Source organism: Macaca fascicularis, chromosome 7 (assembly GCF_037993035.2).
Source record: "Macaca fascicularis isolate 582-1 chromosome 7, T2T-MFA8v1.1".
NCBI classification, from domain to species: Eukaryota; Metazoa; Chordata; class Mammalia; order Primates; family Cercopithecidae; genus Macaca; species Macaca fascicularis.
In genome coordinates, this window is record NC_088381.1 from 4,541,674 (window position 1) to 4,567,841 (window position 26,168).

A 26,168-nucleotide genomic window follows, 5' to 3' on the forward strand; every position below is an offset into this window, starting at 1 on the left:
GAGTGGCTTGTAAGAAGGGAGACATGATCTTGCATGTCAGCAAGCTCTACTCCATTGCCATATGATACCCTGTAGACTTCAGAACTCTTCAGAGAGTCCCAACCAGCAACAGGATCTCGCCACACACAATCTGCCAAACTTGGACTTTTCAGTCTCCATAACTGTATGAGGTACATGTGTTTTCTTTATCAACTACCCAGTTTCAGGTTTTCTGTTATCAGTAACAGAAAATGGACTAAAAGAAAGTCTTAGTATTACTATTCCCTGTTATTAAGTTCAATGCATTATTACAACCATTCCAGACAAGAATACAACTGCTCCAGATGTTTCAGGAATGAAGGTTTGCATCACCCTGCCAGGTAAAGACCCAGGACCAGCAAAGGGGCTTGCTGAAGACAAAGAGAATACAGAATGGGTAGCAGTAGAAGGGAGTTATAAATACCAGACAGGGCCGGGCACAGTGGCTCATGCCTGTAATTCCTGCACTTTGGGAGGCTGAGGCAGGTGGATCACGAGGTCAGGAGATTAAGACCATCCGGCTAACATGGTGAAACCCCATCTCTACTAAAAATACAAAAAATTAGCTGGGCGTGGTGGCGGGTGCCTGTAGTCCCAGCTACTCAGTGAGGCAGAAGAATGGTGTGAACCAGGGAGGCGTGGCTTGCAGTGAGCCGAGATCATCGCACTGCACTCCAGCCCAGGAGACAGAGTGAGATTCTGTGTCAAAAAATAAAAAATTAAAAAAAAATGATAAAATAAATACATGCATACATACCAGACAGGACCAGTTGACCAGTTACAGAAACAAGGATTAAAATTGTCACTAGTATTTCCTGTCGACTTTGTTAAGAATACATTTGCATGTTATATATGAATATATAAGGCCAATAACATTGTTTTTATTTCTTTCTTCTTCTTTTGTCACAAAACACAAGAATGTGTTAACTTGATACTAACAGTTAAGTGTTAGCAATTTAACATACTTGTATTGAAGTTATGGGGTATCAGTAGAAGAGTAAACATCACCCACAAACTTCCACTGCTCTTAAGAAAAATAGTATAGTGTGTTTTGGTTGCACACAGGATGGTTGCATCGTGTTAGGTAGAACTATTGCCTTGTTATTGTCTGTATCTAAAGGTTAGTTATGGCTTAAGGTGATACATATAGGTGCCAACTAGAAAGGTGCTGGACTTGTCATGGTTAATTTAAGGTGCTGACTGGATTAAAGAATACCTGGAGAATTGGTAAAGCATTACTTCTGGGTGTGTCTGCCAGGGTGTTTCCAGAGGAGGTTGGTATGAGTCAGGGAATTTAGTGGGAAAAACCCACCCTCAATGAGGAAAGGCAGCATACAATCTCCTTGGGGACCAAATAGAACCAAAAATGCAGACATTTTAAAGTTTTCCGGTCTCTCTCCAGGAGAAAGTACACTCCTTTTCCTGCCCTCGGAAAATACAACTCCATGATCTATGACCTTGAAACTCCAGAACTTATACCAGTAAATGCCCTGGATTCTCAGGCCTTTGGTCCCAAACTGAGAATTACACCAAGAGCTTCCCTGGTTCTGAAGATTTCAGCTTTGGACTGAGCCATCACGCTACAGCATCCAAGGTCCTTACACTCGCAGATGGCTGTCTTGGGAATTCTCCGTCTCTACAATGTTACACGAGTAAATCCCCAAACAAAATGCCATTCATCTAACTATTGTCTGTCTATCAACTCTCCATCTACGTATCTACCCACCTACCTCCCTACCTACCTCCCTCCCTCCCTGTAGTTCTGTCTCGCTGGAAAAAACCTGACAAATACACTCATGAAGACTTCAGCCAAATGGCACAATAGTATGTCTTTCTCTAGTTGCTCCTCCACCACCCCTGCTGCTTATGAGTGTGTGGCCTGGAGAGCTCTTCATTTTCACTGGCACTTCAAGGAATGCTGGCCTCTTCTTACTGGGATTGGTTAGTAATACATTACTAACGCCATTATACACATTGTGTTGAGTTGTCTCCTCTGTATTTCACTTGACGAACACACATGGACATCACTTTTCTCCCACTTAGCACTCTCCTAAAGAGTGGTTACCTTGGTAGAAATAAACTAGATACAGGTCAGACAGGAGCCACAGGGTGTCTTACAGTATAAACAAGTACTCTCTGAGAAAGATACCCGGATGTAAGCTGGACAGTTCGGTTTTAGGCCATCCATCAGGATAAGCAAGCATTCCATGAAAGGCACATCCAGTACCAAACGCTGAGTCGTACTGGGCAAGGCTATAGGTTATAGCCACCATCCAGAGAGGCCTTAACAGGAAACAGAAGTAAAAATAAAATACATGCTGTGTGATAATTTTAAAACTATAGTTCCAGGAATCCTTGAGAGGGAAACTAAAAATGGCAAAGCATTACTTGAAAGTTTGCACTGGAGTCGTCGTTCTCCAAAGATAAAGAAAAATCTCAGGCCTGGTGCAGTGGCTCATCACGCCTGTAATCCCAGCACTTTGGGAGGCCGAGGCGGGTGGACCATGAGGTCAGGAGATCGAGACCATCCTGGCTAACACGGTGAAACCCCGTTTCTACCAAACCCAAAAAAATTAGCCAGGCTGGTGGCAGGCACCTGTAGTCCCAGCTACTCGGGAGGCTGAGGCAGGAGAATGGCATCAACCTGGGAGGTGGAGCTTGCAGTGAGTTGAGATCGCGCCACTGCACTCCAGCGTGGGTGACAGAGTGAGACTCCAACTCAAAACAAACAAACAAACAAAGAAACAAACAAAAACTCTATCTAGAGGATTTGAGCCCTAATAATAGAAATATAAACAGTGATGTCTGTAACTTATTTATGTATTATTTAATTCATTTATTTAATGGGGTTTCACTATGTTGCCCAGGCTGGAGTGCATGGTTATTCACTGGCACAATCATAGCACACTACACAGCCTCAGACTCCTGGTATCACATGATCATCCTAACAACCCTCCCTAGCAGCTGGGACTGACTACAGGGGTGTGCCACCACTCTTGCACAGATACGATTTTTAAATCAAGAAAGTTGCATTTCTTTTTCTTCTTTCCCATAGTCATTCTAATCATGTGAAGAATGATCATACAAATCATTTTACGATTAGTAACTGAAGATGTAGATGCATTATAGTTTCCATACAATCTTTTATGCCGTCCACTTGTTACTTGGATCAACTTTAGTTTTGGATACTTGAGAAGAAGAATGGGCTTTAGTGTTCCCTGAAGAATAGAGTGAGTAAAATAGAAACTCATCTCATTTATATTTTATAATGTTATTGCATTTGTACTATGAGTTGTAGGTTCCATGAAGGCTTAATTAACAGGAAGACCTGATCTCAAATATATGAGCCATGTCTACACTTCTATTTATTTAGAACTAATTTTAGATCTATAGAGAGTTGTTAAAATCCTACAAAAAGTGGATATACCCTTAAATTTCCAGCAACATTAATATCATACACATAACCATAGACTATCTGTGAGAATTCACAGACTGAAAAAGGCGCAAAACTATTAAGTAAAGTACTGACTGTCTTCATATTTTACCAGGTTTTCCACTAATGCCATTTTTCCTTTTTTTGGATCTAATCAAGGATAACATACTATGTTTACCATCAAGTGTATTATTGTTTATTGCAGTATAGCCAATTACCACATAGCTTAGTGACTCAAAAGTACACACAAATTACTCACAGTTTCTCTGGGTCAGGAATCTAGATGTAGATGATTGCCAAGGCTGAGGTCTCACCTGAAGGATCAGCTGGGGAGGAATCATCTTCGAAGTTCATGTGATTGACCAGGTTGAGAAGATTACACTGATGAATTATTCCAAACCTTTAAAATATTAAGAGCAATTTTTTACTAACTTTCTCCAAAAAAATAAAATAACAGAGAAGAGATCAGTGTGCAGTGTGTCCTATGAGGCAGTTTTCTCTGAGGTAACAACCAGACAAAGACAATCCAAAAAATGAAAACTATAAACTAATATGCTTTATGGATACCTAGGCAATAATTCTGAAGGAAATAGTTTCAACGCAAATCAGGACCGTAAAACAGAATTAAACACTAATTTATTTATTTACTCAGGATCATAAGTTTGGTAAAACATGTAAAAAGAATTAGTGTAATAACTATATTAATATAACAACAAAATTTTCATTATCACATCTAAGAATATGGAATAAGCACTTTCCAATTCAAAAACCCACTCACAGTAAAAACACTAAGCAAATTTTGCATAAAGGGAATGTTCTTCCCTATAATAGGCACCTATGAAATATTCACATGACAACACATGGTATCAAGTAGGTCTCAGTAATATTCCCAAAATTATAAACACAAAAGGTTACCTATTCCCACTATTTCAACTAAACATTATGCTCGAGGACATAATTTATAAAAGTAGGATAGAAAAATAAATATAAGTCTTCCAAATTGAAAGGGAAGAAGTTAAACAATCTGTTGGCCAGTGACATAACCTAATATATAGAAAATCCTAAAAAATCCACCAAAATAACATTGAAACAAAAACAAAATTCAGTATGCATGATCAATGTAATAAATTGCATTCTTATACAATACAAACTAATCAAATAATGACACTCAAAATAATTTCATTTAACAAGGCATCAAAAAGAAAATATATTTGAAAATAAGATATATGTACTGAAAATTACAAATTATATTGAAGTATTAAAGAAATCCTAAATAAATGAATACAAGAATTAGTGTAATATACTATATAAACTAGATTTTCATTGATCAGAAAGCTATTAAGTATTAACCAGGATGCTTATACTTTCTAAGTACATCTTCAGAATCAATACAAGCCCTACTAAAATTCTAATTTGTTTTCATTTTTAGCAGTTCTTGGACTACTGATTCTAAAACACACAGAAAGATGCAGCTGATCCAGAACAGCCCAAAGAATGTTAAATGTTTTTTACAGAAACTCAAATGATGTTTATAGAAAGTCTGCCCATAGGGAAATGGGGCATAATTTCCTACTTTCTATGAATGCGCTGGGCATAGTGATGTTTTTTCGAAAAGGTACATCATGAAAAGAGGAATAATATTAATTTTATAGTGAAGAAAACTGAGCTAAACTGCCTCATCCATGCGATCAAATAACATTAACCATGATAAAGCAGCTGGGCACAGTGGCTCACACCTGTAATCCCAGCACTTTGGGAGCCTGAGGTGAGAGGAACGCTTGGGGCCAGGGCTTAGAGACCAGCCTGGGCAATGTCTTGAGATTCTGCCTCTATAAAAGTAAAAGTAAAATGAAATCACCCAGATGTGGTGGCACATGCCTGCAGTCCCATCTACTCAAGAGGCTGAGGTGGAGGATCATTCAAGCCTAAGAGTTCGAGGCTGCAGTGAGCTTTGTTCACGCCACTGCCCTCCAACATGTGCAACAGAATGAGACCCATCTCAAAAAAAAGAAAAAAAAAGTGATAGAGCATGTTGATACTATGTACTCTTGTCACAGTATCATGAGAATAAAACCTTCCCTCTGGGGTTTTCCTCTGCTAAATCCACACCGGCCATCCAGTCATTAGGAAAACACCAGAGACATCCCAAAGAAGGGATTTCAATGACATCAGAAATAGGAAAAATCTGAGAAACTGGCACAAGATACCTAAATGTCATGTGGTGTCCTGAGCGGAATCCAGGAACAGAATATGGACGTTACATGAAAACAGAGTATCTGATCAATCATGAATGTTGGTGAATGATAATGTATAATATTGGTTCACCAACTGCAACAAGTGTTTCAAATGAATGTAAGAATTTATAAAAGGGAAATTATGTGTTGAGTATATATAAACTCTCTGTATGTACTTCTAACTATTCTGTAAATTCAAAAGTTTTGTAAAAAAGATTTTAAAAAAACAAATAAATAGCCCGGGAGCTGTGGCTCATGCCTGTAATCCCAACACTTTGGGAGGCTGAGGCGGGTGGATCACGAGGTCAAGACCATCCTGGCCAACATGGAGAACCCCGTCTCTACTCAAAACACAAACATGAACCGGGCGTGGTGGCGGGAGGCTGTAATCCCAGCTACTCGGGAGGCTGAGGCAGGAGAATCGCTTGAACCCGGGAGGCGGAGCTTGCAGGGAGCCGAGATTGTGCCACTGCACTCCAGCTTGGCAACAGTGGGAGATTCCATCTCAAACAAAACCCAAAAAACCAAAAAAACAAAACAAGCAAACAAAACAAATAAATAAAACATATATATTTTTAAAATTATACTATTGAGCTTAGTAAGCAGTACACTGTCGATCTTGTAGTGTCCCAGGTGCTCACTTCCCTATTCCTACCCTTTTTGTTACCCTGGTGAACATTACCATTATTTTTAATTTTCCTTTTTCCATTTGCAAACTTTTCTTTCTTAGTTTTGGTCTCTAAATCTGTATTTGTAAATAATGTCCTCTTCGCTGTTTCTTGTCTTCACAAATAGACAATTACATGTCTCTATCTATATGGCTCAGTAAAATCATGAGAAACATTCAGAGAAATCCAGATTGTGATACATTTTACAAATTATGTGACCTGTTTTCTCACAAAGGCCAAGATCAGCAAAGTAAGTGAGGACTGAGAACCTGTCTCAGATTAACAAAGACCTGATGTTGGCAGGTGAGCGCTGAGATGGTGCGCAATGATCCTCACAGCTTGGTGTACATAACCCAATATTCTAATCCTTTCCTTTTGACTTTGCGGAGAAACCGAGACTTGCTTTGATACATCAGAAGACTACAATGTGATAGGACGTCACTTGAATAATCATGTTACCTAAGATTATGATACCTGTCTTGCTGCAAGCTCTCTCCCATGGTGGCTTTGATGACACATTCTGCCATGGGAGAGAAGCCAACATAGGAAATAACTGAATGCAGCCTCTGGCCACAGACAGCAAAAAACTGAGGCTCCCGTTCCAGTATCCTGCCCTAGAGGTTGCAATGTATATTTACAACTAATCTAAGCTCCTTTCATATAAAATCATACTGCTTCAGAAGTAGTGTAACCATCTTATAATAGTTCTAACTATTTCTTCCTTTTTCCTGTATTTTTCCTTTTGTCCCTCTTTTCCTGTCTTTCATTTTACTTAGAAGAGTGTATATATATCTTATACTTACAAAAATATAATTAAATAAATTGCTTCTTTTTTTTTTTTTGAAACAGAGTCTTGCTCTATCACCCAGGCTGGGGTGTAGTGGTGCATTCTAAGCTCACTGAAACCTCTGCCTCCCGCATTCAAGCGATTTTCCTGCCTCAGCCTCCTGAGCAGCTGGGATTACAGATGTGTGTCACAACGTCCAGCTACATTTTGTATTTTTTTTAGTAGAGATGGGGTTTCACCATGTTGGCAAGGGTGGTCTCGAACTCCCCACCTCAGGTAATCCACCCACCGGGGCCTCCCTAACTGCTGTGATTGCAAGCCTGAACCACTGACCCAGCCTTGCTACTATTTTTTTGAAAGGCACCTGTCTGCTATTGAATATAATTATTTTAAATATGCTGTTATATGTAAGATCAACTAAGAATATGAAAATTATAAGCTTTTCTTGAGTAACTAATAAAAAAGTATTTAAAAAGTCTGAGATGTTAAGAAAGAATATTGAATTATATGAAATGCTGAATAAAAACCACAAAAAAAGGAAAATGAATAGAAGACAAAATTGGAAACAGGGGCAGCGCAAAACGAGAAGACAGTAACAAACATGGTGAATATTCATCCAACTGTATCAATAATCATTTTGAATAAGTGTCAAAACCTAATTCAGAACAATCATAATCAGAATATCAAGATATGTGTGAGTTAATTTAGGAATTAATTTCAATATTGCTTTCATTTGTATATGAATAAAACGTAAATTTAAAACTCTAGACGAACTTTTTCAGTAAGTGTAAATAAGTCTATTATGTGTATAAGAGTTTAGATAGAGATATTATTATTTGAGATCCTACTTAAGTCTTTGATTCATTGACATGCTGTGGATGTCCCCAACAAGACTACTACAGACATTACATATTCACCAATCTGACCTTTCCTTTAGTGATACTAAGGCCAGCTCGCTTGTCCATTTTTCTCTGTGAGTCTGGTGCACGTTGTTCCTTACTCAGCTTCACACTGACAACTACATCCATATAGGCGGTGGTACAGTAATGATGGAGTAACTGCAGGAAGAATGAAACAAAATGTTGTGGTAAAACTTATGGGGATTGGACATGGCTTATCACATTTAAAAATGGATGATTCATCTGGAAGGATGGATTGCAAGACAGTGCACATCAAACAATGAAGGACAGTGACATCCGAGAGAGGCGAAACAATGAGGGTTTACTGTTGCCTCAGGTTACTGCTTGGGGAGAGTTTCCAGGCTGTGGTGTGACACGGACTCTGGAAGACAGTCGGAGTTGAGAAGATAGAACTGACTGGAGAAAGAGGTGGCTGAATTTCACGAGGGGGGAGCGCTCAGGCCAACACCCATGCAGGCTGAACTGTGGTGCCATCATTACTCCACTCAGACATGGTTCACGGGAGTACTGGAGCAGTACAGAAACAAAAAGCAAAGATACAAAGAAAAGTAATTTAAATGAATTCTTTAATAAAGAATAATTCACCTTTATGCTTTCATCTCATTTCTGACTACAAAAACACAAAGTTTTCCATGACTCAGTAATCCTGCATCAAGTCCAAGGATGAAGGATATTTTTAGAAATCAAGTAAATGGTTTGTTAGGTAGATTTAGTGACCCTGTGTGGACACCAACCTGCATTTCCTATGTTATGCTGCTAGTTGTGGCTGGTAAAATCACTACATTATGAAATAATTAAAGTACAATTGTCTACTTATAAGACAACATTTCTCACCAAAAGGAGAAGCCCATAAAGGTTTCTTCCTTCACTGATTTTCCTTAAAAAAATCTCCAGTTACCTTTGCACTTCAAAACTATTTTTTTCTCTGTTCGTCACTCCATGAATGCCACAGGCTATGTAGTTTGCATGAAGTATAGGGTAGCTCTTTAGACACAGTGAAATTATGTTAAATTGTAATCTAGTATAGCATTTTCCTAAAAATTACCTGTGTATTTTTTCTCTTTCTCACTGTTCACCTCTTGCTTAGCTCCTTGGAAAGGCAAATTTAACCTTTTCCTTCCTTCGTTTCCACCAGTGAAACAGCCTGCAAGGACTGCCAGCTTATCTAAGTATGTTTCCTTAGAAATTCTAAGGACCAAATGTTGAACGGAAGCGGCACCATCCAGAATTCTCCCTCACAGGGAGACTGTCTCAAGACAAGAGTTAATCCACATTCCGACTCTGTCCTCAATGACACTGGTCAGACTAACCAATGATCTCTTAGCTAAGTTTTACAGCAAGACACATAGACCCCGCACCTCCATGTTCCTTGCACGCCCTGCATAAGAAAGTTTCTCTTCTTAAAACCCTGCTTTCATCCCAGAAAACTGAAGCGGCTCCTTTAGATACGAACCCGGTTCTTCTCCATTGCTAAACTGTGAAATAAAGTCACTTTCTTTTTACCACCCTCATGCTTGTTATTTGATAGTGTCAGTGACAAGTGGCCAAACCTGTGTTTGGTAACAAATTTGGTGGCCCATATGGGGAGCATTATGTGCTCTGGGCAACCCAAGCCTGTGAGCCTGGTTTTGCTACCAAGGCGGAGGGTTACCTGTGAGTACCAGCAGCTGAAGGCTAGCGGACCCCATGGCAGGAATGTTAGGGAACTTCCAAGTGGCTGCTGAAAATCTTTCATTTCCTAGACCCTCCCTTTCACTTCATCGCACAACTTCTGCAGCCATCGACACTTTGCTGGTACAAAGAATGTGATCTCTGAAGAAGCTGGCAACCCTTGCAACCAAGTGAGCTGGTCGGATTGCACCCAGCTTTCCCGTGTCTTCTGGGGTGTCGCTGGGGCTCTGCTGTTTCGTCTTGTCCACTAACGGGACTATCACTTGAGTGTTTGACGGATTTGAATTTGTGGCACTCCTGGGCATCGCTCCACTTGGTTTCAGATACCTGTGGAGCTGTTTTGAACAGAGGAAAGAAATTCAGGATTCTACCCAGCCCTTAACTGGGGTTTGTTTGGAAGCTCACCATTTGTTTGTAAGTGTGAGTGTATGACCTTTGAGTGTGGGCCCTGGTCTCTTCCTATCCTTTTCACTTTCAACTTCATCTTCCTGATTATCTTGGAAGCCACCTACAGCCTTACTCATCTCAGTCAAAGGTACCCCTAGCTCTCGCCAGCTGTCAACAGTTTCCTTTGCCCATGACTTGCAGAGGTGGGAGGGATTCGTCTCACACTGTGCATGTCCAGGGTACTGGGGCTCTCCCTGATGGGATGTCAGCAAGAGTGGTGGGGGTACCAACCCTATACCATGCAGCAGCTAGAAGGTTCACAAACCTCCTTTTCTATCTTTTTCTCTTTCCCTCCTTTTAAAGGAGCCAGGTTTTAAACCTGGCTCCTTTGCAGAGGCCTGGCAGGAACTTCATATTCTCATTCTCTTCTGGATTTCAGCTGGCTACTTATTAAGACCTACTTTTGTGAACATTTTAAACAGAGAGGCAAACTATAGCAAGAAAACTTGACAGCTCAAATGGTTAACCGCGGCTATTAAGTGAAGCAGAGTCATCAAAACCTCTTTCTTCCTCTCTTTTCTTTTCTGCCTGCTTCAGATTGGCTGTTACTAAGCTGTTGGTGCTGTGATAAGACACATTATTTACTGACTAACTGGAAAGCAAACACAGGAAACTTGTTTAAAACTGAAGGAAAATAAAAGGTAAAAGATGCTTTTTTAAAAACAAAACTGCCATAAAGATTGCTTTACTCAAATTTTGGTTCACAGCTTTCATAGAGTATATATTGGAGAAAACACAATTTAGCCATGGAAACAGGTTCCAGTTTTGTCAGACAATAACGTGTATCCAGCTATTTTTTATAAAATACTGAGTGTGGACTGTTACTTTATGGTTAGAATCCCAGGGTAAAAGCTATGAGACCTTTGCTTGTGTGTGTATACCTGTTTAGACATGTTTGTGTGCATGTACATATGTAGACATGTTTGTATGTACATATGTAGATGTTTGTGTATATATACATATGTAGACATGTTTGTACGTATGTAGACATGTTTGTGTGTATGTACATAGACATGTTTGTATGTACATATATAGACATGTTTGTATGTACATATGTACACATGTTTATGTATGTACATATGTAGACATGTTTGTATATGCATATGCAGTCATGTTTGTGTATGTACATATGTCGACATGTTGGTATGTACATATGTAGACGTGTGTGTATATATGTATGTAGACATGTTTGTGTATGTACATACGTAGATGTTTGTGTGTATGTACGTATGTAGACATGTTTGTGTGTATGTATATACGCAGACATGTTTGTATGTACATATGTAGACATGTTTGTGTATGCACATATGTAGAGATGTTTGTGTATGTACATATGTAGACATGTTTGTATGTACATATGTAGACATGTTTGTATGCACATATGTAGACATGTTTGTGTGTAGGTACATATGTAGATGTTTGTGTGCATGTACATATGTAGATATCTGCATGTACATATGTAGACATGTTTGTATGTACATATGTAGATATGTTTGTGTATATGTACATAAGTTGATATGCTTGTTTGTATGTACATATGTAGACATGCATGTGTGCACATATGTAGACATGTTTGTGTGTATGTACCTATGTAGATATGTTTGTGTGTTATGTCTAGCCTGCTACCAAATTGACTTACAAGTAAATAAGCGCTCATAAGTCAGGAAGCTTTTCAAGTTCACATAAATTTAATAATCCTTGACAAATAAAACTTGTTTTAAGATTATTGGTGACATAATATTAGAAATATCTTCAAAATGATCAGCATATTTTTATCTGAGTTTACTGAACAAATGGTTTTGTATTTATCTCTGTCTATATATTAAGGTGTCAGGATATGACATAAAGCCTATAGGACCATAAACCCAGCCAAAAACAGAATAATTTTTGTTTGTGTGATTTTATAGATCAGTTAGACTAATTTAATATCAGTAGTTCAATGAAAACAGTTAAATCTTCTGTGCTATTAACAAAATGCGCATATATTGAACTTTAAGGTTCCTACTTAGGTAAAACACCTTATGTCCACAGACTTTAAAAATGGGTAATAGGGACATAACTAAATAATTACTACTTTTGGGTAATATCCCAGTTTTCAAAAGTACTCCAGGTAAACTGTTAAAACGGAAAAACTGAGTACACGTCAATGAGATCAATGGTTCTAAGTGAAATTTTTTGTATAATTTAAAATCTTAAAATCATTTTGGATGCTTACTGGATGTCTGGGTCAATTCCAATTAAGAAAGGGTTATTATATAGAGAAGACTGTTCTAAAAATTGTGAAATGTTTCTCATCTATACAACACTAATATCTGATAGTTCAGGATTTCTTTTTTCCTAGGTTTCTATAAAATGTGCCAAAGAAGAGGTGTCCTTATTGAGAAAAAGAATTATTTTGTCTAATTCAAAAGTTTAAAAGTTGATTCAAATTATGAGTTTGAAAAGGTTATTTATGAAACAAACTAGAAAGAAAGCAGTAAATGGTGAAGAGAGATGTGAAGAAAGATATAGACAAGAGCATGTATTTTTGGTAAGGAAGGTTATCAAGAAAAAAGAGTAATTTTATACGAGAAAGAATCTTGCATGGTAAATTATTCTCCCAAAGGAAAATGACTGGTTATTTAAGAAACAGGTTCTTATTACAAGGTTAATCTAGAAAAAGAAAATCAAAAATAATTTTAAAAAGAAACAGGTACCATAGGACAAGTATACAGTCCAACCATGTGACAGATGGTCTGTGTAAGTCATGATAAGGCTTGTGAAGGGGAATTTATAAAAGGAATTTTGTATGTAATGAAGTTAGGTATAATTAAAAAGGAATTGTTTATAATAGTCTTTCTAAAGAATGGTCCCCTATATTAAACCAATATTTTCTTAAGGTATCAATTTGCGCTTAATAAAATGACAAGAAATTTTGATTTTCTATTCCACAATCGATTTCTTTCGAAAACTTCTGAGATTCATATCTCAAATGATCAATTGTTGTCTTGCTGCTATCAGTTTTTTCTCCCTTTGACGTGGCCTGGGATAACTCTATCCTTCAGCTTCCTCTCAGCTCCTGTAACTTTTCTTAGTTCTAAATGTTGTGGCCTGATGCTGAAATATTTTATCTTAGAGGTCTATAAAAGCAGTGTTTTCCTCCAGGATAACTTGATTCTATATTCTTGGGTTTTTTTTTTTTTTTTTTTTGGTGTGTCTAAATTTTCACTGTCATCAGGAAAGTTACCATGCAGCTACTAAGAGTCATCTGTTCCCCAGTTCTACTCATAACCGTGTACACACTCCTCCCATTTTTGATTAAACTCAAGCCCTTTTTATTATAAGTTGTACTTCCAGATTATCTAACCAGGCTTTCCCCTAAGGAGAGGCAGTTGCACTAAAAAGGATTTTCTTTTGACTTTTTGGTAACTGCCTTAAGAAACAAGAGTTTACATTTCATCAAGATAGTTCCTACGTTGCCTTTAGAAAGTGTTTAATTGGTTTTAAAATAACCTATGAAATATGAAAGGCGTAAGGTTTTTACACATGTGTAACTTTCTGTATTGCCTTTAAAGTCTTTCAGTGATCACTTTGGTTAAATGAATAACTATTGTTTTACAAGCACCTATAGTTTGCTTTTGATCAAATATTTTAAGCTTTCTAACACCTTTGACAGACATCTCCAAAACTGAATTCTAAATTAAGTCTCTGACTTATTGCTGGGGCTTATCAAAGCTAAAAATTATTAATCACGGTGAAGTGTATCACCACCTCCAACACCCTGAAAAACTTCTTATCAGGTGCTATTAACTAATGTTTGTGGTGTTAAGGTACAAGGAATTGACTCCTGGATACATGTAGCTCCTCTAAAGAAGACACAGACTCCTGTCAGCATCTAACATCAAACTCAAGTTAACCAAAGCCTCATCTTTGGACTCAAGCAAAGGCAATAATCAAAGTATACTGCTTTCATGCAACACAGGGACAGGCCTGTATTATACTTTATTCAATAATTTTGCTTCTATCTGAAATAGAAATATATGAAATATCATATAATTTATTTTGTGCCTTAATAACAAATAATTTAAATGTTTAGTTACCTATAGGCTTCCTTTCCTGTCACTCTTTTTTTTTTTTTTTTTTTTGAGACAGAGTCTTGCTCTGTTGCCCAGGCTGGAGTACAGGGGTGCAATCTTGGCCCACTGCAATCTCTACCTCCTGCTCAAGCAATTCCTCTGCCTCTGCCTCCCGAGTAGCTGAGACTAGAGGCACGCACCACCATGCCCAGCTAATTTTTTGTATTTTAGTAGACACAGGGTTTCACCATGTTGGCCAGGATGGTCTTGATCTCCTGACCTCGGGATCCGTCCGTCTCGGTTCTGTCACTCTTAGAAGAAGACAATGCTTATGGCATTTTTGCTTAAAATGTTGCTAATGGTGAATATTTTGTTTTTTTAATATATCCAGAATTTAAAACCGTTCAGTTCCTCCAGACCCTGGGACTATCATGGAAGATACGAATGTGTGAGATTGTAAGGACCGGTTCTTGTGAGATAAAATTAATTCAGACCCCCCAAATCAAGGATGGGCACACAAATGCCTAAACAGCTAAATAAAATACTTATGTTTTGTATAGCTAGTGAGATCATTCCTATAAGCCAAGATTACAATAGTTCAATGCATACAATTCATAGACAATTCAGTTATATAATCTTACCTTTTGACTTTTAGTTGTTGGCTCTTACATTGCTTAAAAGGGGTTTTAAGGATTAATGGCTGCCTGCCCACCTTCATTCCAGTCTGGTCTACAACATCTAATTGGATATAAGACTTTTGATTCTCAGTCCCACCATAGTCGGTGCAGCAAGGAACATGATGGACCCAGGTCAGGTGGCATGTCACTGTGGCATTGACATGAGAAAAAATAAAAGCGTGGCTACCGATACTGCCTCTGGCATACCTTGACAAAAAAGAGGAATATAAACTATAAAATAAAATCCTAAGCACTTGCCAACTTAATGGACACTCCTTACCCCCACATTAGCCACAGCAACCTGAAAAACTAACTCAGGCCATGACAACAAGAGGTGGGTTGAACATGCTTCACTGTATCTTCCTCCCACTATGGGAATTTAGGCACAACTGATCAGCATTAATGTTACAATAGAAATTGTAAAACAGACTGTTTATAACAATAAAATTCCAAATTATGAACAGGATTTAGGAACATGCAAGAGTTAAGTCACACATTCCTACACTTTTAAAAAAGCAGACTACGCTCACACTTGCCACAAGGTTTCTGTGTTTCTCTAGCAGCAAAACAAGCACTAGCCTCAAGATAAGCTGACTGACTGACCCCTAGCCACTGTTCTACAGCTTAAAGTAGACAAGAGACCAATTTCAGTAACTTTCTCCTGATGAAAGATCACTGACCATAAACCAGTTTTGGCCGGTTTACAGTAAATGCACACTTGCATACCTTTGTCCTCAAAAGAACTTTTGAAATATAGGGCATAATTATAATACATTTAAAGTTAAGTCTCTGCCCCAAAATAAATGAGTCATATGTTCCATGGATATTTGTTAATACACATGGGTCAGGACCACCTTCATGAATATTTACAGCTCCTCCTGTAGCCTGTTAAATATGTATAGTTAACCAACTTGTCCTCATATCTCCACAGCAGCTCTGGGTGCAACTGACACTTGAGGCTTTGCACCATAATTAAGACTAAATGCTGTGTGTATTCCTGCATACCTACAGAAACATATCCTCAACCCTAAAAGACATGCACAAGCCAACTAATGCTATGCCTAATCTCATGATGTCTTTAAATCATATGGCTTTAGATATCTTCACTGCAGCCTGGGGTGGCACTTAACATTCATTAAGGTTGACCATTTTACACACACACACACACACACACACACACACACACCCCCCAGATTATTCTTACAATATAATATAACCCAAGCTATGCATGTAGATACCCATATTTCTGCTATAGATGCCCTCTTCCAGGACTCTATGACATCATGATTTATTCAGCTTCCTGGTGCAAACAATACTTTTATATATATAATTAATACTGTTAAATGCCCTCTTCAGCTGCTATGAGCTTTATTGCTGTTGTACACTCTACATGGAGAGGCAGGAAATCATTCTCAGAAATTCTTCCATCCTCACACCATACATGCACAGTAAGTTCCTGCTGGAAACTCAAGAATATTTCCAACTCCAAGTAAACAGATTCCATCTAATGCTCTATAACTATGCCCCCTTTCAGTAGGAAGCAGACCAAATGAATATGATGCTCCAAACCCATAAAAATAAAGGGGAATATTACAGTGGGTGCTGTAACCAAGTACTTCATTTTCCTTAAAAAATATTTTCTTTTTCTCTTTCTCCTGTGTGTTCATGTCTTACTTAGCTCCTTAGAAATGCAAATTCAAGGCCAGGCTCGGTGACTCAAGCCTGTAATCCCAGCACTTTGGGAGGCCGAGACGGGCGCATCACGAGGTCAGGAGATCAAGATCACCCTGGTGAACATAATGAAACCCTGTCTCTACTAAAAAAATACAAAAAACTAGCCGGGTGAGGTGGCGGGTGCCTGTAGTCCCAGCTACTCGGGAGGCTGAGGCAGGAGAATGGCATATACCCGGGAGGCAAAGCTTGCAGTGAGCTGAGATCCGGTCACTGCACTCCAGCCTGGGCAACAGAGCGAGACTCCGTCTCAAAAAAAAAAAAAAAAAAAGAAATGCAAATTCAAACTTTTCCCTCCTTCCTTTCCACCAGCCAAAAAACCAGAAAGCACTGTCAGCTTACCTAAGTATGTTTTCTTAGAAACTACCAAATCTTGAACCAAAATAAGCATCCGCCAGGATTCTCCTCCATAGAGAGATTGTCTCAAGACATCAGTTAATCCACAACCTGACTCTGTCCCCAGTGATGCTGGGCAGACTAATGAATGACCCATGAGTGAAGATAAATCATCCAGCAAGACATGTAGATCCTGCACCTCCACACCTCTTCCGCATACCCTGCTTGCCAATATTTCTTCTTAAAACCCTGTTTTCTGCCCAGAAAACTTACGTGATTCCTATAGATATGAATCCAGCCCTTCCACACACATTGCTAAGCTCTGGAATAAAGTGACTTTCTTCTTTTTTTTGGAAACGGACTCTCGCTATGTCCCCCAGTAGCTGGAATTGCAGGCGCGCGCCACTGTGCCCGGCTAATTTTTGTATTTTTAGCAGAGACGGGGTTTCGCCATGTTGGCCAGGCTGGTCTTCAACTGCTGACCTCAGGTGATCATCCCGCCTCGGCCTCCCAAAGTGCTGGGAGTACAGATGTGAGCCACCGCGCCTGGCCAGTGACTTCCTTTTTACTACCCCTCTGTGATTTGATTTTGCAAGTGGCCATGGCCAAACCTACCGGGTTTGGTAACAAAATGGTGCCAGGCTGAATTCAACAGATGAGGGGCACATTTTTCCTTAAAGCAGGATCTGTCAATTCTGCTTACAGCACTGAAGCTCACAGACCGTGACTGCTGCCACACCTAGCAGAGCAAATGCCCATCTATTATTACATATTCCCATACAATATCAGTGTTTTTGCTCTGTTTACTGCTCATGTCACATATCTTGAGCAAGTGTTCCCAACCCTCGCATGTTTTTTGACTAAGACAACAAAAATTAAAATCTATAAAGAGCACAAGCATGAAAGCCTTTTGAGAATATTAAGGTAGATGAAAATGACAATAAATAAAAAATTGAAATTCCCTTATTACAAGCCAATGGCACAAAGATATTTTCTGATTACAACACTCAATGTACACATTTTCTAAGTGGTATTTTTTCTATCTCTGAGAACTAAAACCAAATTTAATAATCACTCATCAAAAATAAGAAAATAATTAATATCTAACAGAACAGGTGATCTGTACAAAGACATGTCATGTACACATTTATGGAAGTCAGATGGAAGGAATTACGGAGTCCAGCCATTATCTAAATCTTTGTGTAAGGAGAAAGTAAGGCAACATCATGAAGTTCACACCTGCACAATTAAGAAGTGGTTGCTCCTTGTATTCAGACGTGAAGTGTTACTGTACTGCTACACAAATCAATACGTTGTTATCCTTTCACATGTACAGAAACTGAGCCATATAATGGAAAGTTTCACACATCTTTTTAAGCATGAGAATCTGAGTCAATTTTGCCTTGTGGCTTCCAGAACAGTTTCTGTCCTTCTCCTTTTCAACCAGAGATATTTCAGAGAAAATTTGCAGAAAAACAAAAAACAGAGAATGTGTAACATCAGTGTTTTCTAATAAAAGTGATATTCACATTAAATTTAGGAAAGAGAAATATGAGAAAAGATTAAAATAAAAGTGTTCCTTGAAAAATAATTGTGAATCCATTTTTAAAACAGAGGAATAAACACCTTAAATATACAACACAAAAATTAAAATTTGGTTTTAGATGATGCTTATGAGAGTAAAAAAAGAAAAAAATATATACTCAAGTGTTAAACACATTTGCACAACAAATCATATCAAAATCAGGATAAATATTACAATGCAAGAAATAAAGTCTTAAGGTGTCATTGGTCAGCCTGCAAAATCAGTATTGAACAAACTCAGCCTTATTCAAAACTGAATTCCTCATCTCACCAACAGAAAGGGCAGGCAGCTGCTGCCCTTGCACATGGAGACCCCATACAGTGGCTCTGAGCTCAGAGGCTCCCATGTGGCTCTGACTTTGGTGGGCATGGTCTGGAGGAGAAGGAACCTGTCACAGAGTCGTCTACACCAGTGCAGGAGGTTACTATGGCTGCATCTCAAGGTTTTCAACACTAATGGCTGTTGTTGAAAGTATTTATACATAAAGTGGGGAGTGGTGTTGGGGGATTGTCTAAGATTCACAAGGATATTAAAGGAATCAAGAGTTTACAGCAACAATTTAAGTTCTAAACCAGCCAGGTGCGGTGGCTCATGCTTGTAATCCCAGCACCTCAGGAGGCTGAGGTGGGCGGATTGCTTGAACTCGGGAGCTCGAGATCAGCCTGGGCAACAAGACGAAACCTCATCTCTACAAAAAATACAAAAAAAAATTTAACTGGGAAGAGTTGTGCACCTGTGGTACTAGCTATTTGGGAAAGTGAGGTGGGAGGATTGCTTGAGCCCAGAAGTCGAGGCTCCAGTGAGCCAAGACCTTGCCACTGCACTCCAGCCCAGGTGTAAGAGCGAGATCCTGTCTCAAAAAAAATTAACAATTTTTTTTTTAAAGTTCTAAACCTACAGCATTATTGAAGGTACAGCTGAAAGTACTGGTGTAGGTGCAAGGCATGCAGGTTGTTACATTTTCTACTTCATTATGGAAAAGCACTGTGGTTAAAAGAAGAGGCTCTGGACCAGGCACAGTGGCTTACACCTGCAATCTTAGCACCCTGGGAGACAAAGCAGGGAGGATTGCTTGTGGCTAAGAGTTCTACACTAGCATGGGAAACATAGGAAGACCTGGTCTCTACGAAAACAAACAAACAAACAAACAAACAAACAAAAACCTAATTAACCAGGCATGGTGGCTTGTGCCTGTAGTCCTAGCTATTCAGGAGGCTGAGAGGGGAGGATCATTTGATCCCAGTAGTTCAAACACAGAGTCTCCTCTACGATTGAGTCACTGTACCCTAGCTGGACAACAGGACAAAATCCTCTCTCTCTCTTAAAAAAGAAAAAATACAAAACAATCTTTGGAGAGAAAAGTATTGTCCTAAATAGACTCTCTTAATCATAAGACAGTGTAGGCTGAGTGTGCTGACTCACACTTGTAATCCCAGCACTTTGGGAGGCCGAGGTGGGCAGATCACCTGAGGTCAGGAGTTCAAGACCAGCCTAGCCAATATGGTGAAATTCCATCTCTACTAAAAATACAAAAGAATTAGCCAGGTGTGGTGCCGCATACCTATAATCCCAGTTACTCGGGAGACTGAGGCACAAGAATCGCTTGAACCCAGGAGGCGGAGGTTGCAGTGATCCATGATTGCGCCATAGCACTCAAGCCTGGGCGACAGAGTGAGACACTGTATCAAAAAAAAAAAATAGATAATAATAAGACTGTGAAATCTGCACAAAGATAGAAGAAACAACCAGTACCTTAAAAAATAAAAACAGAGCTAGAAAGCAGACATATAGATATATAAAAATTAATTTATACATTGATGCATGGGGTAGAGATCAGTTTTTAATAAAGTGTTCCAGGAAATTGAATATCCACAGGGAACAACCAAGATACGACCTTTGACCTCACATACACACAAAATCAATTCTAGTTAGTTCATAGGCTTAAATACAAAAATAATAGAGTATTCAGAACACAATTTACGAAAATATTTTCATGACACAGGATAGCATGAGCTGTCTAACTAGACCTGAAAATTTTTTAGCAAGTAAGACAAGACACATTCTACACAGTCGAAGTCAGCAAAGACTGGGGCAGACAGTATCAAACTCAAGGGTCCTTTATACCTTTCCCGCAGAAAGTCAGCTCAGACTCCAAAATGGAGCACAGGAGTGAAAAACGTGCTCACTTCTTCAGATGTCAGTGTGCACTGTAGCAAATGATAACATACAAAGCATGCAGTATATTATCAAGCCTACATTAACCCCTAAAAAGTAATTTTCTAATAAATTGTGAGATACATCATTTCTGTCAACTGTAACATGTCATTACTTCATACACCAGAATGGAAGAACAAAACCACTAACAAATGAAGAAACTAATACTTTTATCACTTATAAATAAATCACATAATAATAATATAAATACATTACAATTACTGGTAAAACTGTTTTCAATGTGCATACATGTGGATATTTGTCTTGTGTCATTCCTATGATTACATGGGATAGAACATACAAGAAAAACAAATTGACAAAGGTTTTCCTAAATTTTCTCTCATTCAGATGTAACTCTCCTGAATCACTCTTCAATTCATCTTGCCCATAATTTTCCCCATATTATTATCACCTGTGCTAATCTGAAGCTTTGGTGACGCTGCACTTCTTGCGAGATTCCTATGTTGCTCCTGTGAGCTTATCTTTCCAACCTTCTGAAACCTCCTATGCAAGATATGATGTTAATGATATGACCTGAAAATATCAATGGAAGATTCATAGACCAAGCTCATGTATATGTAAATGAGGACAATAACATTATGGTTGCCTTCTCGTCAATAGTGTTTTAACACTGTCAAATTTAAGGTGCACCTGTGTTTCATAAATATGAAAATGTGCCCTCTACGATGAGTGGAATACACTGTCCTCTGTGACTGCCAATTTCTCAGTGTTAGATTATGGTGGCTCATCAAACTGTATTCTTATCTGTTATTGAAGGAATATGCTTAAATATTATCACATAAGTTCACCAAGTGCATTTACATTCTACGTAGCTATTAGACACATTAGAGTTACTAGTGGAACACTAGAATTCTTATGTTATGCATAGAAATGTAGTTTTATGAACTATGGTTTAAGAAATCTACTGAGGAAGAAGATAGCAATTATAAAGAGTTACTTGAAAAATTCACTGGAGTGATACCTTTCTAAAGACCTAGAAAAAGCTGTATCTTGAAACTTTCCACTGCAGTCTTAGGAATATGACCAATGATCCTTGTAAGCTTTATTATAAACTCCATTTTTTCAGCTATAATATTTATGTAACTCTTTTTTCTTCATTCCCATTTGCCGTTTTAACCATATGGCTGGAGATCATAGAAATCACTTTATAAATAGTCACTGGAGACGTAGATGTATAATGGTCTTTATAAAATGTTTTAATCTGTCCCCTTGCTACTCTGGTCAATCCTAATTTGGGTACTTGGGTTTAGGTACTGGTTTTGGTGTTCCCTCAGGAATACACTGACAGAAGAAGAAACACATAAAGTATGAATTTCCGTATACCCAAAATTCAGTCAACCTCCTAAATGATGGGAGTTTCTTTAGGTGTATGCAGAAACTCACATACAAAAACAAAAACTCACAGAATTTAGGAGGTTGACTGAATTTTCCCCTACAGTTTTAAATTCCAGCAAGGCTAAATTAAATACAGATAAAGTCATGTTCTCAAATATCCAAGACATTCTTCCACTGAACTCCAACTTCTAATCAGGTTAGAGTGTGGAGTCCAAGTGTTGGGTATTTGCCTCAAGATCTGTTCTAGAATTTGGTTTCTTTTAAATGGCATCTCTTTTAGAATTGTGATGTCCAGGCCAGCCTCTAAGGAACTGTTGGTTTAAGGTATTGTGGGAAATCACATCTTCCATGCAGTTAGAGTGTGTCTGGGGACTCGCTGCTCAGCACTTTGTCATCTGCTTTCTCCACTCACTAGCATCCAACTGCAAAAAACCTGTTCTGTAAAAGATTCATATCCAGGTCTCTGTAAGTAGGGTCTGGCCTAAACCCATTTGTAAGAAACGTTTGTTGTACTCTGCTTACCTGCTACCATGGTGGCTTTCGGGTTGGCAGTGGGCAACAGAATGCATGGTCCCAAACAATTCCTGATGGAGTCTGTAGAATGAAAAGAACTAAATTAGGACATATTTTTCTGAAAGGTTTGAAGGTACAGTTGTCTTTCGATTACTTGAAGAAGAAATCCCTGTACCAAGAAAACACTATCCTGAATGCAGAAATATGATTTATGTTCCCTGTCACTGAAATTTCTAATTCTTGGCTTCTAATATCTGAGTCATATCTCCCAAAAATGCTTCAATGGGATCCTGAATATACACTGCTCAGTGATGTCTGCACATGGGGCTTTCTGGATAAGTGAAGGAAAGGCAGCTTTTTCTGAACAAGTGGTTGCTGACACTCCAACTAGTGACTGGGTAACAGAGAAGGAGAAAAAGGATGACAGTCCGTAGAGCTTGATGGTGCCTTCCCAAAGCAGGTGCACCTGGGTTTGGAAAGGCGACTAGATTAAAAATGCTCATTTTCTATTCTTTCCCTATGTACCCACTCATCTCTGGAAGCCACAGATTTTTGCTTATGTCTTTGTTTTCTTTTTAAAGATATAATAATTTTAGAAAACAAATTTATTTTGAAATAATTGCAGATTTACAAAAAGACACACAGGTAGAACAGACAGTTTCATATACCCTTCAGCTAACTAAAATGTTACTATTACAACTATAGTATATTCATGAAAACTAAGAATTTCACTATGTTTCAAAACTATTAACTGATCTACAGGCTTCCTTCATATTTTACCAGAATTTCTAATAATGATATATTTATCTGTTCTAAGACCTAATCTAGAATACCACATTGCAATTACAGTCAGGTATATTACTTAAGACTTGGTGCATAACAGACTACTATACATCTTAGTGGTTCACAACCACACACATATTACTCACAGTTTCTCTGGGTCTTCAGTCCAGATGTAGGTGATGGCCCAGGCTAAGGCTCAGCTGCGGAAGGGTCTCCTTCCAAGCTCATGTAACTATTCTTAGGATTAACCTCTCTGACCTCATCAAGAAGAATTCATCAGTGAATTATTGTAATCATTTAAACAACTAATACTAATTTATTACAAATTATTCCAAAAAAGTGGAGAAAACATGATTTCCCATTGTATACTGAGTTAGTTTACCCTGATACTGCAGCCAGACAAAGACATTTCAAATAGGGAAAATGAAGAACAATATACCTTATGAATACAGGGGCAAAAATCATCAAGGAAATTTTAGTAAAACAAACCAGAAACATGTAAAAAGTATTGTATACTATATCAAGGGTATTTACCTCAGGAAAGCAAAATGTGGTTCAACATACAACTAGTGCTATGCACTGTATTCATATACTAAAGAAGAAAAACCACATAATCATCTCAGAAGATGCATAGGCAATTGAGAATTCTCCAACTCCCTATGAGAAAAATATGCAGCAAATGAGGCAGTTAAGGGAACTGTCTCCCTTTTAAAGGGGATCCATGAAAAACTACTGTATCATCATAAGTTATCTGAAACGTTCACTAATTTCTCCAAGATTAGAAACAAGACACGGATTTCCACTCTTGACACTTGTTTTCAACATTGTACTAGAGGATACAGACATGGCAGTTAGTCTAGAAAAATAAATATAAGGCTTCCAGGATGGAAAGGAAGTCAAACTCTGTCTGTTGGCATATGACGTGATTTTATGTATAAAACTTCTAAAGGACTCTAATCAAATATGTTTAGAATTTAGAAATGAGTTCAACAAACTTGCAGTATACAAGGTGAATACATAAAATCCTCTGAATTTCTATATGCTAGCAATTAATAATCTAAAACAAAAATCTCAGAATGTTCCATTTGAGATGACATCAAAAATAAGTTTATCAAATTAAGTATAAGATATATACATAAAAACTATAGAAAACATTTTGAAAAACAACGGAAAAAAACTTTGACTATTCATTACTTATAAATGTTAATTTTGTTAGGCTGACAATATTTTCCAAATGGATCTATAGATTTAATGCAACCTCTATCAAAATCCCAGGTGACACTTCCTTCCTCTAAATTCACAAAGCTTATCGAAAGTTCATATATAATGCAATAGACCCAGACTAGCCTAAATTATTTTGAGAAAGAAGAAAAAAGGTTGGCGTGGGAGATACATACTTCCTGACTTCAAAACTCACTGCAAAGTAATAGCAATCAAGATTTATGGTACTAGTATAAGAATATAGATGTTGATCAATGTAATAGAATATAATGCTCAAAAATGAATACATACATTTATAGTGAAATAATTTTATAATGTCACCAAATAAATTATACATGGATAAATATTTTTAATAAAATATTTCTAAGCAAGTGCATATTCCATGCAAGTCGAACTCCTGCCTCACACTGAAAATGTAAGTGACTCAAAAGGATCATATATCTATATATAATAGCTAAACAGGCCCAAAATGTAGGAAATAACACAGGAATACATCTTCGTGGTCTTAGGTTAAACAATCTTTTCTAAGATATGATGCCGAAAGCAAAAGGGAAGAAGAAAAATCAGGCATATTAAACCTCATTAGAATGTGAAACTTTTGTGATTCACACTGCACCAACAAAAATAAAGACACCCAAAGAATGGGAGCAAATATTTGCAAACAAAAGCAAAAATTGGCAAATGAAACCTAATTAAACTTAAGGGCTTCTGCACAGCAAAAGAAAACTATCTACAGAATGAACAGACAAACTATCTACAGAATGAACAGACAACCTACAGAATGGGAGAAAAGTTTTGCAACCTATGCATATGACCAAAGTCTAATATGCAGCATCTATAAGGAACTTAAACAAATGTTCAAGAAAAAAAACCCAACTCCATAAAAAAAGAGGGCAAAGGACATGAACAGACACTTTCAACAGAAGATATATATGTGGCTAACAATCATATGAAGAAAAGCTCAACCTCACCGATCCTGAAAGAAATGCAATTAAAAATTACAATGTGATACCATCTAACACCAGTCAGAATGGCTATTATTAAATAGTCAAGAAATAGATACTGGCAAGGTTGTGGAACAAAGGAATTACTTACACACCGTTGGTGGATGTCTAAATTAGTTCAACCATTGTGGAAGGCAGTGTGGAGACTACAAGAAGACCTAAAACCAGAAATATCATTTAACCCAGCAATCCCATTACTGAGCATATAGCCAAAGAAATAAAAAGTGTCCTGTGAAGAAGACACACGCATGCATAGGTTCCTTGCAGCACTATTCACAATAGCAAGAATGTGGAATCATCCTAAATGCCCATCAATGGTGGACTGCATAAAGAAAATGTGGAACATACACACCACGGAATACTATGCAGCCATAAAAAATATCATGTTTTTACACGAAAACGGATGGAGCTGGAGGCTATTATCCTTACCAAACTAATGCAGGAACAGAAAACCAAATACCATGTTTTTTCCCTTATAAGTGGGAGGTAAATGACAAGAACACATAAACACACAG

General features: G+C 38.0%; 2 long non-coding RNA genes across 3 annotated transcripts; both read right to left on the reverse strand.

Annotated features, from left to right (window-relative positions):
• Positions 1-896: 896 nt before the first annotated feature.
• On the reverse strand, positions 897-26,160 carry LOC135971739 (uncharacterized). Of its 2 annotated transcripts, XR_012414698.1 has the most exons (5): positions 25,745-26,160; positions 23,575-23,681; positions 22,655-22,726; positions 20,124-20,241; positions 3,711-3,851 (listed from the first exon to the last, which is right to left on the reverse strand). It is a non-coding gene; the product is annotated as an uncharacterized lncRNA (long non-coding RNA). The 2 variants fall into 2 exon arrangements; XR_010587971.2 differs by lacking the exons at positions 22,655-22,726; positions 23,575-23,681; positions 25,745-26,160 and adding an exon at positions 897-2,301 and having other exon boundaries at positions 3,766-3,851; positions 20,124-20,244.
• Positions 24,241-25,616, reverse strand: LOC141407158 (uncharacterized). Its single transcript, XR_012414699.1, has 2 exons — positions 25,424-25,616; positions 24,241-25,379 (listed from the first exon to the last, which is right to left on the reverse strand). It is a non-coding gene; the product is annotated as an uncharacterized lncRNA (long non-coding RNA).
• Positions 26,161-26,168: the final 8 nt, after the last annotated feature.